Source organism: Manacus candei, unplaced genomic scaffold, assembly GCF_025592945.1.
Source record: "Manacus candei isolate 608988 ecotype Guabito, Panama unplaced genomic scaffold, ASM2559294v1 h1tg000003l, whole genome shotgun sequence".
NCBI lineage: Eukaryota > Metazoa > Chordata > Aves > Passeriformes > Pipridae > Manacus > Manacus candei.
In genome coordinates this window covers 19,264,211-19,278,909 of record NW_026138051.1, presented here as the reverse complement: position 1 = coordinate 19,278,909, position 14,699 = coordinate 19,264,211, and the positions used below count along the sequence as shown (strand labels likewise).

The 14,699-nt window shown below is 42.1% G+C and overlaps 1 long non-coding RNA gene across 1 annotated transcript in view; it reads right to left on the bottom strand.

The window, feature by feature from the left end:
* Nucleotides 1-14,699, bottom strand: part of LOC127472983 (uncharacterized) — a 151,068-nt gene that overhangs the window by 103,030 nt on the left and 33,339 nt on the right. The window lies entirely within an intron of this gene.

The window sequence follows — 14,699 nt, the reverse complement described above, 5'->3', positions numbered from 1 at the left end:
AAACTGGTTTTCTAACTCTAAGTTCATGGAGAATCTATAGATGGCAGTTCTCCATCCAAAAATCACCCTTTGACTGTGATGAGAAGAGGAAAAGTAAGGCAAAGCTCCAGTATTAGGTATACACAGAAATGTAAAAAAGGAACTACAAGTGCACTGCAGTGCTTAAGGTGACAATGAATTCAGCAGCCGCAAAATATTACCTTCTGGAGGGCTTTTATTACCACAATATAACCTGATAGCAGAAAAAGTGGGCTCCCTCCCCCTCATCATTCTGGTTAGAAAAAAATTAAAATCTTGAGCAGAAATCCCTTCAAATCATCATGAAAAGGTCTGTGCACAGCCTTGGTATAGTGCAATGAAATTAAAAAAGATGTCATGTAGCCATGTCAGCCACATCTGTGACCCATATGGTGCATGTAACAAGAGCATATGTCTGTACCTAAAGAGAACATTATATGCTGTATAAGGTTGGGGCAAACAGTGAAGTAGAACACCTTCACATTACAAACACAGTTTGTTATTTGTGTCACATCAAAGAAAGAGTCTCTAGGAATTATTGGCCTTTGAAGTCATTTAATTGTGATTAAGTGAACTAAGAAGTAATGTAAATGGTGTTTTATACCCCAGTGAATTAAAGTATGAGATCTAGTCAAGGTGAATAAGATTTACAGCCAAAACTCATGCAACCTTACAGTAATTTCATGATACTTTTCCTACTAGCCTAGATATTTTGTTTCTTGAAATAATTAAAAGTACACAAAAAAATTTTACTCTTTGGATACTTATAATAAACCACAAACAGAAAAGACAATAGGTTGCTTTTCAAGTTATTTATGCACTTCTACTTTTATAATACAGGAACAAAGATAGTGCAGGGCAAATACAAACTTCAGACTTTAATACTACCAAAAAAAAGCATAGTTGAATGTCCACAAGTCGCTTTTATTTGGACTAAATCTGACACGGATTAAAGTCTCAAGACTCATTCTTGGCTAATCCCAAATACCTGTCTGCTAAAGAACACATTTGTTATCTGAAGACTCCATGCATAATAGAAGTAAAGTCAGCCGACTCACTCTAAAGATACTAAGGTCTTCTTACAGATTTTTAAGAAAAACTACTTCCAGGTATTGGCCTTCAAATAGAATTATGAGTGTCTAACAAGAAGTGCATAACATATCAATGAATTGTTATATTACACAGCTTTTCCAGCTGGAAGTAAACTCATTTTCCAGTGACAACTGTTAATCCACTCTCTTCAAGAGCTGCTGTTTGAAAGGCTCCAGGTAAAGAACAGAAACTTGGCTGACAGAAGAAAGTACCAGATGGCTGCTGGGATGGGGAAAAAATTGAAGAGGGGAAAGCACTGAAATGTGAGTTGTAGAAATAAGGATCGAATCACAATCAAAATGTAAGTAAAGAACCAGAGCCTTTGGATTTTAACAGGAGCCATGTTAGCAATGGAGCATCTACCCAAGGCATAAACTCGACGGCCTCAAGAGCCCCTTAAAATGCAACACAGCATTGACAAATTGTATAAATTAAATGTATGGAGAATGCTCTTTGAACAGTGTCTTTTGGCTTACGTGGCCATACACTTTTGTGCAAACCTACCCCCTCATACCTTTTACACATAGAGTGTGTACTTCTTCAATCTTTCAACAAAACTTCAATCACCAATAAACTATTTGGAAATCTGAGGCATCAAAATCCATATTGTTCATGCTATGGTAGTAGACCCTGTCTTTAGTAGAAAATGGTGTGGAAGAAATGGTGTGGGGCCAAAATTTAGCTCTGAAGATCAAACATGTAACTGACTTAAGAACATGAGTGAGAGAGGCTTACAAAATACATGGTCTTGACCTGCTGGTCCCCTCCTTCTATCTCTAGACACTGAAGTTAATCACTTTAGATCTGTCTCATTTTAACTTGCCTTCAGAAATACTGTCCTAAAGAAAGATACTAGTACTGAATTAATATTCATAAGTATCCAGATTTGAATAAATGTTTGTATATATGCAGAGTAGTCCCCAGCTGGGGACAAGCACAGTGATTGTGGGTTACAATCCCCTAAAGAAAAGGGCCACCACTGTCAGCTGTGCTGGGTGGCAATAGCTCAGACATCCATTTTATATCCATCCTGACCAACTGTGTTTTAGGAGGATTTCTTTCAAAGAGTTAAGCTTACAGCTAATTCTGTTTGGGAATAACAAGTTCTACATATCATACAGCAAACTCAGTAACAACATGTTTGTTCTGAGCTGGCTCAGACACACAGACTCATCACACCCATTCTTAGGCACACGCTTCTGTCACCTCTTCCCAGACACAGCACTGCAAAACAGCCTTCCAGAATATCCCTATTTTCACTTGCCTTTCCTTCCATTGGGTGATCCTCAACCTGACTGGTATGAGAGACTTCATTAAAAAATTCCAGTTGAACTGAACTAGGTGATCCTTACTGCCAGTGAAATTGCTTTTGCTAAGAAGTCTGTGTAAAAGACCAGCACCTGGAGACACCAGATAGCTCGAGGGATTGGTAACAGGCTATGGAATAGTGAATCTCTAGGGTACTGGCTTAAATCCAGAGTCAGGACCGAACATGAAGCATCAGTCTCTTGGGCAGGCTGCCACACAACACCTCTAAAAATCCTTCTCTTCACTCAGGAGAGCCCTCCCCACTCCTCTGCTGAGGAACTTTCTCCTCTTTACAGTGTGAACCGCACAGCTGAGACAAGGTGGAGGGCTGGAGTTCGGAAACGTGCAAGATGTTATGCCAACACAAAATGAAAGTTTTAGTGCAACTGCCTGAAAAGTGCCAGGCACTAGATTTAGTTCATGTCTTTTAGAGGAGGGGTGTGTAGGCTCATGGTTTTTCTGTTGATACACACTATAACACAAGAGACAAATGAAGGCAGTTCTCTGTGCCCAGAGCATAGAGGCTACACACAGTTATGCCAATAATCTTTAATTTCCTCTGTACTGAGTCTTTATGGATCAGTAAACTAACTAAAAATCCTTAATAATTATTACATATGTAAAGGAGAAAATAATTTTAATGGAAATTAAAACATAGTAAAGGTAGAAACCATCAAAAGTAAAAAAATCAAACAAACAAAGAAAAAACCCCACAAAACAAAACAAAACAAAACAAACAAACAAAAAAACCACTTAAAGCCAAACAACACAATAGAAGTCAAGTTTGTTTTAAACAAAAGACATTCCCCTGCACATTTTCCCATACACAGCAGCAGCAGCTGCTGTCTGTTCCTTCTCTGTGCTGGTGTTGGAAAGAAAATTCCTGTGCCACTCCCTTCCCTCCTCCTGCGTTATCATTGTCCACAGCAGATTTCTTCACACCCTTCATTACACCTGATCCTCTTTCTATCTGAGCAAAGAAAAAATTATTTCCATTTGATGTATTGTATCACTGTTCATCTCCAAGCAGATCCAGTAACTCCCTCTATTAGTGACTCCCAACTTTCCCAACTTAGCAGGTCTGTGACTGTACAGTATCAGTGAAAGCGCAGCTGGAGAAATAAAAGCCATGTAAATAGCTGAAAAGATAGGTAAAAGTCTGGGCACTGATCCAAAAACACTAAACTACAGACTCCCAACATCTGGTTCAGGGTGGATTCCAAGAAAGACAGAAAGAAAGAATTGATTTATCTGTACGTGTTTTACATACGGTTTTCATTTAATTTTTTAATTCATCAAAAATTTTACTCAATTGTTGTGGTTTAATTTTTTCACCTTACTGCATCCTGTTGCATTATTCAGAAGGAAACAGTGCCTTTGACAGGAGTTATAAGTAGCCCTCAGTTTCAGACTTTCATATTTTATTGGGATACAAGCAAATTACAGATAAAAACCTCTAAACTTTATCATTCAGGCTCTCTCTCTTTTCAGCTAGGACTGGGTTTATGACCATGCATGAGAATCCTATACTGATTTCATGATCTTTCAGGCAAATTACTACAGCAGGCAGTTCCTCAGCTTCTTTGAGCACAACAGACTCCAGAGCAAAGCCCATGTGTACCCACCCAAGGCACCCAGGACTCCACCACTCCAACCACCAGGAGTGTTTTCTGCTTTCAATGCTTTTATTTGCTGAGAGCTTCTGCTGAGGAGTTCAGAGACAATGCAGTTTCCAAAAGCTCATAGATGACTTGGAATCCCTGGTTTTCAGGGATATTTCCACTCTTAACATACCTGAGCTCTTTCCAAACTCCTGCCTCCCCACGTCTAAAGGGCATGTCAGCTCTGCCACCCGGCACTGCCTGCTCTGGCCACACAGAGTGCCCAGGCAATCAGCACAGACTGTCACTGTGCCCCTGCAGCAGGCAGGTCCCTCTGCCCCTCCAACCACTGACAGTGGCAGCCAAACCTCAAAATCTCTTGATGAGTGCACTTGCAATAATCATTAAACGCACAAACGAAACAATGAGAAGCTCTGAAAAGTCTCCAAATGATTTCAAATTTGCCTACTTTGTGCTTCAAGGCAGCCTCACTCGGAGCTGGGCCATGAGTGTTTGTGTGCTTTCCAAGTGTTTTTACACACATACAAACACAGAAGAAGGAATTCACGTGGGGTAAATTGTGTGATTCTCCTGCCCAAGGACTAAATCCCTCCTACACCTGGGCAAGGTGTGCATTTTCCTCCTTTCTCCTCTTTCCAAACAGAAAGAAGGCTCAGGACAGAGTTCAGGACTTGGCACTGTCAGCCAAGTGCACAGCCAGGCTGGACACAACCATCTTGTGTCTTTGCCAGGGCTGTGCCCTGTCCAGGGGCACCAGAGATTTTATTTCCATCAGAAGACTTTTTATGCAACAAGGTAGTGCCTTCCAGGTAGTACAGAGTGTCAGAAAAATGGCAGTAGGCCACTGCTCATTGCTCTGAATCTGTGATGAGCTTTCCATTTAGGAAGGGAGGCAATGGGAATCCCAGTGGGATTGACAGATCATAAGGAGGAGATGAATTCTGTCCCTCAGAAACAAAGCCCCCAAGAAATAAGGAAGCTACTATTCTTGAAGATCTGTGCAATTTATTCTTTAAGAAGGGAGCCTAAGGGCAGCAATTACATATGCATATTATTCAAACCTGAATTCTTCTTGTGAAACTCTCTTTAAATTATGCCAGTTTACAGGACCACCTTTTCTACCTGCTCCCAGCTGCTGCCACAGAAAGATCAGCTTTCTGCCTGCCCCCTGCCCTCCTCCTGCCTGCGCCATCTCACTTCTCCCTTCCTGTCAGTCCTGGCTCGAAGTGACCCTCAGGGAGCATATTCAGCTCTTCAGACCACCAGAAAACAACTGACTTTCACTCTGAAAATACTTGACTGATGTTCCACTGCCCCAGGCAGAAGAAGGAGAATAAAGCAGCTTGCTGCATAGTTGACAAAGCATGAATGCTTTGAAAAATGACTGATAGGCCCTCCACCCCATACCTTTGTGCTTCCCACATCAGTCTGCATGTGTATGTTCACACCCGGGCACCCAGATCACACACTGAACTGAAGGAACAGTCACAAACCAGAGAGGCAATTTCAAATCAAACAGAATCTCCTTCTGGGATACACTAACAACATTTGATAATGAAAGCAACAGAGAAGTTTCATGAAATGCCCTGTTCCAGTCCAGCACCTTTTCCCCCATCTCCTGCAGTTGTTAGATTCTTCTGCAACCAAGTAATCTGATGGAAAACTAACTCCAAAAGACAGAACAGGACAGAAAGTTTTCACATGAAGTTGCTTCCAATGGGTTTGGAATGGTTGACTGGTTTGGAGATTGCAGGTACTACTGATACACAGTTTGTGGGTTAAAAACAGGGGGAAGGAGGAGAGAGGAAACATCTAAATCCAACCTCCAGGACTGGTCTTGTCAGGCAGAATTAAAGCATTTCACAAATAATTACACAAGACTAGGTAACAAGCTAGCATTATACAGAATTTGCAGCCATTTGAAAAGATGAATCAAGACAGTCAAAAGCAAATCTACATCCTTTCTTTGCAAGGATCCTTATAGGCAGATCCAAACACAAACAGGCCAAAACACTGCCCGAGACAGTCCGACCACTTCCTGTGCAGTGAGGGAACACTCCAAGTCAGTGGAGATGGAAGGAAGTCCCTTTTTTCTGTGCCTCAGCCCTTTGGCTTTTCACCACCTGGCCACCAGTTCTAAAACGATGACCTCATCATTTATCATTTTACTTAATACATGACCTGCTCAGTAAAATATTTGCAGACTTGGTACTCTGGTACTTTACCCCATTCCAGAGGCACGCAGAACATTTCACATCTCTCTCCTGCAGGTGGTCCTCTGCCCTGACTCAGGGCCAAACAGAGTATAAAGTTAGGCCAGTTCAGCAGTATAGGTGAAGGCATCTGAGCTGAGGGAGGGGAGTACAGTAACTGCAGATGCCAGTTGTGGCTTTACATTTCAAAGATAGCGCTAATTTATTTATTTGGCTTACAGTGACCAAATCCATCTGTCCAGTACAGATGATATACCACAAGACATCTAAGAATCACTACAAATCAACATTTTTGTATTTAAATTGTTCACATATGTACCAGGGAACCATAGAAAGGTGTATTAAAAGTGGTCCTGTTCTTTCAGGCAATTCCACTCCATTAAATATTATGAGTACACATGTCTGGGAAGGATAAGAACAGAGGAAAAGAAAAAAATAAGTATCAGATACTTTTATGTTCCCAGTTTAGTTTTAGAATGTTTAACAGTGCGAAACATAATGCCTTTTCAGTCCATTTCTCCATCTTTTTCTCCATTCCATTATTTCCTGTGCTAGGTGATATCTCTCTCTCTCTCTCTCACTCTCAATAGTTTTATACTGGATGATCTAGTGGCAATTATCTTCAGACACAGTGATTTTGATTTACAACTAGGAAGTAGACTGTGTTGATGAAGGTATAGACAGGAATTACAGTGCAGGTAGGAGGCATTTCTTTTCAGCTTAATTATAGGATGCATTTGCCCAACTGGTTTTGATTTCTATTTCTATTCCTCCCCAAGGACACAGATGTGAAATTCAGTGCTGATGGCACTCAGGGCTGACAGGCACTGGGACTGTTGACACTGTAGACTGGGGACTCAGTGACACACATGTCCCTCCCAGAGGAATTCTGCCCTTTCAAGAAAGAAACACAGCAAAGAAGAGTTGGGAAGGAGATTTCCTCTGCAGTCCAGCCCTCAGTAACACATCCCTTCCATTTCAGTGCAGACCCTGCCTGAGCAGAGAGTGGCACAAGAGCCAAAGGGCAGGTCCAAAGACACACGGGGCAGAACCTGAGTGAAAGGTATTCTACAGAACCCTTTATTAGGAAAGGCTGCTGAGGAAATTCCTGGGTCTACAGTGACTGACTGACTGTTCTTTCTCTTTTTTTCACAGCCTCAGCTACTGTGCTTTCAAACTAAGATTTGACTTCAGCTTTTAGAAAGATGTGAATAATAATAAAACCATATTGCTGCACATACGACTTATGATTAAGCAGCTCTCTGGGTTATATACAGAGGAAATGTCTGAAAAGGCACTGGCTGACACTTATCAAAGAATTTGGAAATGGAAATTACAGCAAAAGAAAGTAAGTTAGCCAAGAATTTTAGAAGAAACAGGATATAATGGTCAAATAGATGACATCAAATTAAAATCCCAGATCAGGAACCGATGCAAAAACCTCAGGAAGATATGCCTCCAAGCTGGTGACATCATATTTATGTATGTCCTATGTCACTGAGACATTTTCTGGTGGTTTCATTAAAGATGAAAGCATATGATTTTGTCTGTGTTGCATATTACACATTTTCCAGGGATCTGCAGGTTACTGAAGTAACTCTATTCATAATTTCTTGCTCAGATTCTACATCAAGTCTACTGGAAGGCAGAGATTTCCAGCAGTTCTTATTGTGAAGAAAGAGTACAGGATTTTTCAAGACATGAGTTAATGAGTCATACTGTTTGTGTTTCCCAAATAAATTAATAACAACAACTAACAATTCATTCCTAAAGTTTCTGCGAGCCCACAATTCCAACTGGTGACAGTGGGAGCCAGAAATGCTCTGCAGCTTTGGAAAGGAAAACTGTCCCATGTGCTCCAGCACAAGTTTCTACGGGTGAATTGATGATGGCTAAAGGGGACACTTGAAATCTTTGGAAATCAAATTTTAAAACTAAAAATCCTAAACCAGTAAAACACGATAAGCTTATTATAGAACACAGTCTTCTGAGACTACTATTCCATTCACCTGTGCAACCTGCCATTGGGCAGCAGATGCTACATTTATTAATGTTATTGTCATTGATAACATTATCACTGGAATTATTTATTATCAATTATTCCCAGTAGATTATTGACAGCACGGGTAGAGCAATCCAAACAGGAAAATGCTCACTTCTATGGAATCACCAGCAGCTGGTAAGAAAAGCTGAAACCTGAACTCATATCCTGGATGAGTCTATTCTAAAGGTGTGTGGGCACACTTGGTACCTAAAGCACATCTGTATGCAAGACCTCAAAGGTTTGGGGGGACTGTTTGTTTGGGGTTTGGTTTTTTGGTGGTTGTGCTTTTTCACAAGTTGGGTGTTACTGTTCCCGTCTGTGTGGGAGGAGAAGAGGTGGCTCAGGACAGTGCAGGGTTTGCCCAGCCCCACACACACTGTGCTCCCCCAGCCTCCCATCACCCACTGCTGAAGGGGTGGCTGTGCAGCTCTCCTGGGGGGGCAGCTTTTGGTTCTTAGGAGTTCAGTTCAGGAAAGTACAGTAATATACAACTCCACTTGGACTTCTGCAGCTGCCAGACCACTGCCTTAGCTCTGCCCTGAAAAGAAATACCCCAAGACTGGTTCTCTTAGTGCCAGGCTCTTAGAAACAAGGGAGCTGGACTGCTCCGAGGAGTGCACGGTGGGTGAGGAGCTGCCGGTGAGGGCAGCAGTTCACCTGTGTGGGCAGGGGAAGGCAGGGCAGGCAGGGTTATGTAAGCAAAGCCCGTGGAATGTGCAGAATGTACACACAGGGTGTGCCGGGCAGGCCGGGGGCTGGGGCCAGGGAAGAGCCTCCCAGCCCACGGGCAACAGGTTCCCTGACAAAAGGCCTTGCCAAAAGGAGCCCACGTCCTCTGCTCTTGCTGCTCATTCTCCCTTGGACTCAAAAGTCATCAGATACAAGCATGGACACGACAGTGCACTATTAATGCTACTAAGAGAATCATGAATAAAACAGCTAACACTTCTCCAGTGGCCTCATCCCCTTCCTGAAACAGGCAAGACTTCTGCAATTGTTGCCAAAAAAAGCACAGGCAAGATATACAATCAAAGGTAAAGAAAAACTTCATACCGTTTCTGGAGCAGTCTGGGATTTATGCTCTTGCTACTTTGGATTTTTTGCCATGACTAATTAACATATCCCTCCCTAAAATCTGCTCAAAACTCCAAACAACTAAAGGAAAAAAGAATGGAATATTTCAATGTTGAATGAGTCTGGCCTAACCACTGAACTGCTCCTTTTGTCTTCCTCTTAGGTGCCACTTGAAACAATCAAACCCAACTGGTAATGGTAAGTCCACTTCTAATTTATAGATGTTTGTAAAGCAAGTGCTCATGAAAAGGTGGAATAAGACCTCATCCAGATGGAAGGTAGATTTATCTAACTAATGCACAAACCCAGGGATCTGTGTAAATTTGTGTGCTGAGTACATTTGCTAAATACTTGCTCACTGGCTTTGCAGACCTGCTGTGGGCATACAAAAGTGGGCCTGAGTATCCTCTGACTTCAGCACAAAGCGAGTTAGGGGCGGAATCCCACTCCTGCTCAGCTGCAGGAATGCATCCTGTAAGTGTTTTGGGGCTGCCAACGAGAAATCCAAGTTAAACTCTCTACAGTGATACTTGAACTAGCTCTACTGATCAGAACTAATTATAGGAAAAGTTCACACATTGAATGTCAAAGATGAATCCACAGAGGAAATATAACACATGAAACACTGGTTCCAGACATGCTGCTCAAAACAAATCTGAAAAAAATAAGGTCAAGGGACCTGGAATATTTCTCACAGAGATTCTGCAAGCTAAGTAGTGAAATGGTGTTAAATAAATTACATGGTTTCATATTACTCACTCTGCAGCTAGAGACTACAGAGGAGTATGGCTCTTTGGGGTACCCTCCTAGAGCACAACAAACGTGTCTGGAGAAACACACAAAGAAGAGCAGAAACTTTAGATGGTGTTTAACAGCTGGCCATGACTTTCTGTTTCAGAAGCAGCCATCTCTTCTGCAGGAGCAGCGTGTTGGACAGACTCTCTGTACTGAGAAATTGTGAAGACAACTGATAGCAGGCACTGGGAACATTCACAGCCATCACCTCAGTGGACACAGGCCCAAGTGGACAGACACATGCAGTTCCCAGGCTCCTCTGAAGCCCCATCACACTGGCTCTGGGCAGCCCTCAGTGCAGGGTTGGGGCACAAAGGCAAATATCATTTAGAAACAGGCACAGTTCCCAGATTTAGGTTATTTTTCAGGTCTAAAGCTTTGCACAATTGTGTGACCACCATTTCCACAGATAGCAATGTTCATTTTTCAAAAAGGATTGTTCACCATGCATTCAGCTTCTGTTTTACTAACAGATCCCCACTTCTTCTGGAAATTTCATATTCTCAAGTGCCATTTTTCATAGAAATAGCCTCATTTTTGAGTTCATAGAAAGCGGAAAATGCAATAAAATCCTTAGATATGAGGTGATTTGTCATCTTGCTAGAAATACTTTAACACAATTCTGATTCACCATCATCCCAGGAAAGGCTGCCTATAACACACTGAGAGCCAGGGTGGGCTGTGAGCCAGTGAAGCACTCCAGCATGATTTCAGCTTTCAGCTCAGGCACTGCCTGGAGTGAGACGACTTAAAAGTCATTACAATTAAAAAGGCCTAAATGGCTCGTTAGTTTAGAGCCTTGGTGTGAACATCCTAGCACGAGTATCACAGCACACAGTTACAGCATTTTGAGTTTATAGTGCCCTACCACATGACCCAACCTGAGTAAGGCCCGACAGATGAGCTTCAGGTGAAAGTTGATGGGAATGGACAATACTTGCAAAAGGCCTTCAGCAGGGGCCTTTGTATTCAAGAGTCTTTTATCCCAGTGTAGGTGAGAGTATACTTTATACATCCCAGGAGGAAAATAACTTAGTCAGAAAGCTCTCAAAGAGAGATAAAGAGAGCAGACAGAAAAGCTATTGTGCATAAGTCCAGGTGGAATCGTAAGTCTTTCTCAAAATGCTGAAAGAATAAATCCACCTCCCACAAACTACAGAAAAAGATGTGGTTCCCATACACATGTGAGTGGCAAAGCAACTTCCCACATAGTCACATCTGCCCCCTTTTCCCTCTGCTCCATCGCTTAAATTCTGTCGTGAGAGTAAACACGAGAGGGGGCAGGGGCTGTACAGGCACCTCGTGAGGGAAAGGAGAAAAGGAGGGAACAAGATTTGTACCTTCGATATTTGCATATGAATTTGGCTTCAGCCTTCATCCTGTTTACATGCCTTTGAACACTTTCTGTTTCTTTCTGCATTCTTCACTGCTCCATTTTATTTATTTTCACCTCCTGCTTCTCAGATCTTCTGCCAGACTGCTTATTTAATTCTACTTGTTGCACTGAAAACACCATTGTTGTCATCCAAATTAATCCCTGAACATAATAAAAACCTCAAAATAGCTCAGATGAACAGTTTTCCATCCTTTGGTCTCACATGAAGTACAGTATAAAAGCCAGTACTTGGGAGCTCTGATAGTTTACACAGGACCAATCCTTGGTACGTGGCATTTTAGGAGGCAGTGCACTTTTTTCCTTCCTCGCTTATGTTTTCCTTTCATCGGTTAAGACCATTCAGAGTCCCCCACCATCTCCAGCCCAGTTAGCCCCTCTTCCAGGGTAATCCATTGCAAGACTTAATGGCTTTCAAATAAACTCAGTACTTTTGAAGTATTGAGGTGGCCTCCTGTGGCAGGTTAGCTGAGAAGCAAGATAAACTAAAATTACCTTTACTTTTAAGGACGAGGGAAGGGAACCATCTCCTAAGAGTCTGTGGTGAAGTAGTAGGGTGCTCTGACTACAGGTTTCCTGTTAAGTTTCCTATGGTCTTCTCCATTCAAACTGCACAGAGGAAAAAAATAGAAAAAAAACCAAAACAAAACAAAAAAACCAACTAAACAAACAAAAAAAAAAAAGGCAAGAAAAGGCAAGGCAAGGCAAGACAAGAATAGAAAGAAACACAATAGGACCAATATTTTCCCCAAACCTATATTGCCATTATCTGCCCTCATTCTCAATTTTTTTCCAAGAGATGAGAAGGGCTCTGAAAAGACTAAACAGTCTATTGCTGTAGAGATCAAATATCTCTCCTTGTAACAGTTGATCAGGATGGAGGGGAGCTGAAGTGAATGAACACAGCAGTCCACGCCACTGACCCAGTTAAGCATTCATTTCATGCTTTATGGAGAACAAAAGGAGGATGCTGTTCTGTGTGAGGAGCTGACAATCCTCCTCAGGGGGCAGCTGCTGGTGTCAGCCATGCATGAGGGTCCTCTGCAGCTCTGTGGCAATGAGAGCACAGGCAGATGAAGACACCCAGCAGATCACACAACGTGGTCACAGGACAGGACCTGGACCACCTGTCCAATTTATAATTCTTAAATACTATCTTTTGTGTTTTGTTTTTTGGGAGGGAAAGAAAGAGAAAGTGGCAGATGCTGAAAGAAGGAATTGCCAGAGGAAGGAATGGCAGCATCTAAAGCACTCAGAGAGCAGTGTAGACTCTACTTAGTCTTCTTACAAACTTCAATCCCAAAACCTCTCAACAACAAAATTTCTGAAACTGCACATAACTCTGCACTGGTTCAGCCTCACCTTGAATATCATGGCAGTTTTGGTCACCACAACGTGAGAAAGGTCTTTGGACACATTAGAGAGTGTCCAAAGGAGGCAACGAAGATGGTGCAGGGTATTGATCTGAAGCCGTGTGAGGGCACTGAGGGCACTTGGTGTGTTCAGCTGGAGCAGAGGAGACTGAGGGGAGACCTCACTGCAGGTACAACTGCCTGGAGAGGGGCAGGGACTGAGCTCTGCTCTGGGGGGAGCAGGGACAGCACCCAGGGAATGGCTGGAGCTGTGTCAGGGCAGGCTCAGGTTGGATCTCAGGGAAAGGTTCTTCCCCCAGAGGCTGGTTGGGCACTGCCCAGGCTCCCCAGGGCAGTGGGCACAGCCCCAAGGCTGCCAGAGCTCCAGGAGGGTTTGGATGATCCTCTGGGGCACAGGGGGTGACTCTGGGGATGGGCCTGTGCAGGGCTGAGGGTTGGACTCAATGGTTCTTGTGGGTCCCTTCCAGCTCAGCATATTCTGGGATTCTGTGATAAAGAATTAATCTTTTCTTGCTGGCATTGTCCAGCCAACACTACTGTGTTTTTCCAAGGGTAACTCACCAATTACTCTTCAGTCTTTTTAATTCCTTGATTTGAAGTAGATGGCAAATAAATATAATAAGGTGAATTTACATAGTGCATCAGATAAATATTCACTTGAAATATAAGCAAGGCATTCAAACTGGGAGGATAATAATTTTTGAAGCTGTTTCTAACTTTTAAAGGATTACTTCAGACCTTTTCCTACAGTCTCAACGACTCCTATTTTATTTTTTCACATAGAATTTACAGTGATTCCTACCATTTATGTCATGCAATAGTGCTTCTAAATTAGAAAACCAGACTGGAACTTCAGCAGCCTGTCTGAGTATTAACCAATTTCGGCTCCTCCACTCTGACAAAGCCCTGGCTGAGAGATAAAAAAGAATCACATACCTTACTTATTAAGAGCTATTCATGCCAACTCTTCCTCTTGCTGCTATGCACTAATCACAAATTAGAAAACACTTTAATATTTTCAACACAGAGACCTCATGCAAACCCAGATATGAGAAAGAAGTCAGAAAAGCAACAAAATCTTTGAATGTATGCTTATGGTGCTTTAGCAAAGAATTAATTGACCAGAACATGTACAGGCTGCTCTCCAGTCTGTGGATACATAAGATACAACTGTAGCAAACAGTCTATTTTTTAAAAGTAAATCTTTAACAATAAAAATTGTGATTAAACCCAAAACATTTTAAGTGTTCACTTTTTGCATTCAGGATCTCACTTGATTTTGCCATTTGCTGATTTGGGGAAGCCAAATGGTAGCTTTGTGCTTCACTTTCTGTTCATACCAGGTTCCCTTTTTAGCTCTGACACTAAACACAGCAGGACTGCGTTTAAATAAAAACATGCAGTTTCTATGGGTCTTGTGGATATATTTTCTAACTCACAGATATTCCCACTCATATCAGACTCTGTAAAAAAACAAAACAAAAAGCAAAGTCTAACCCACATTTTAGTCCTAAGATAGTAGTCCTTTAATCCTGAAAGATAAAACCAGAATAAGATCACTACATTTTTGCAGAGCAAAAAGCCCTCCTGAAATAAAGCCTTAAAACTGTGGGGGGTTTTCCTGAGTACTTTGCCATGCACTGAAATAGCCAATTGCATCAGAAGGTCTGAGGCACGAGCAAAAGTTCGACATTGACACTTCCAGGCTCAGCAGAAAAATTATCCTGTCATTGGAAAAAGTATTTACTACCTTGTAGCTGCTCTTTC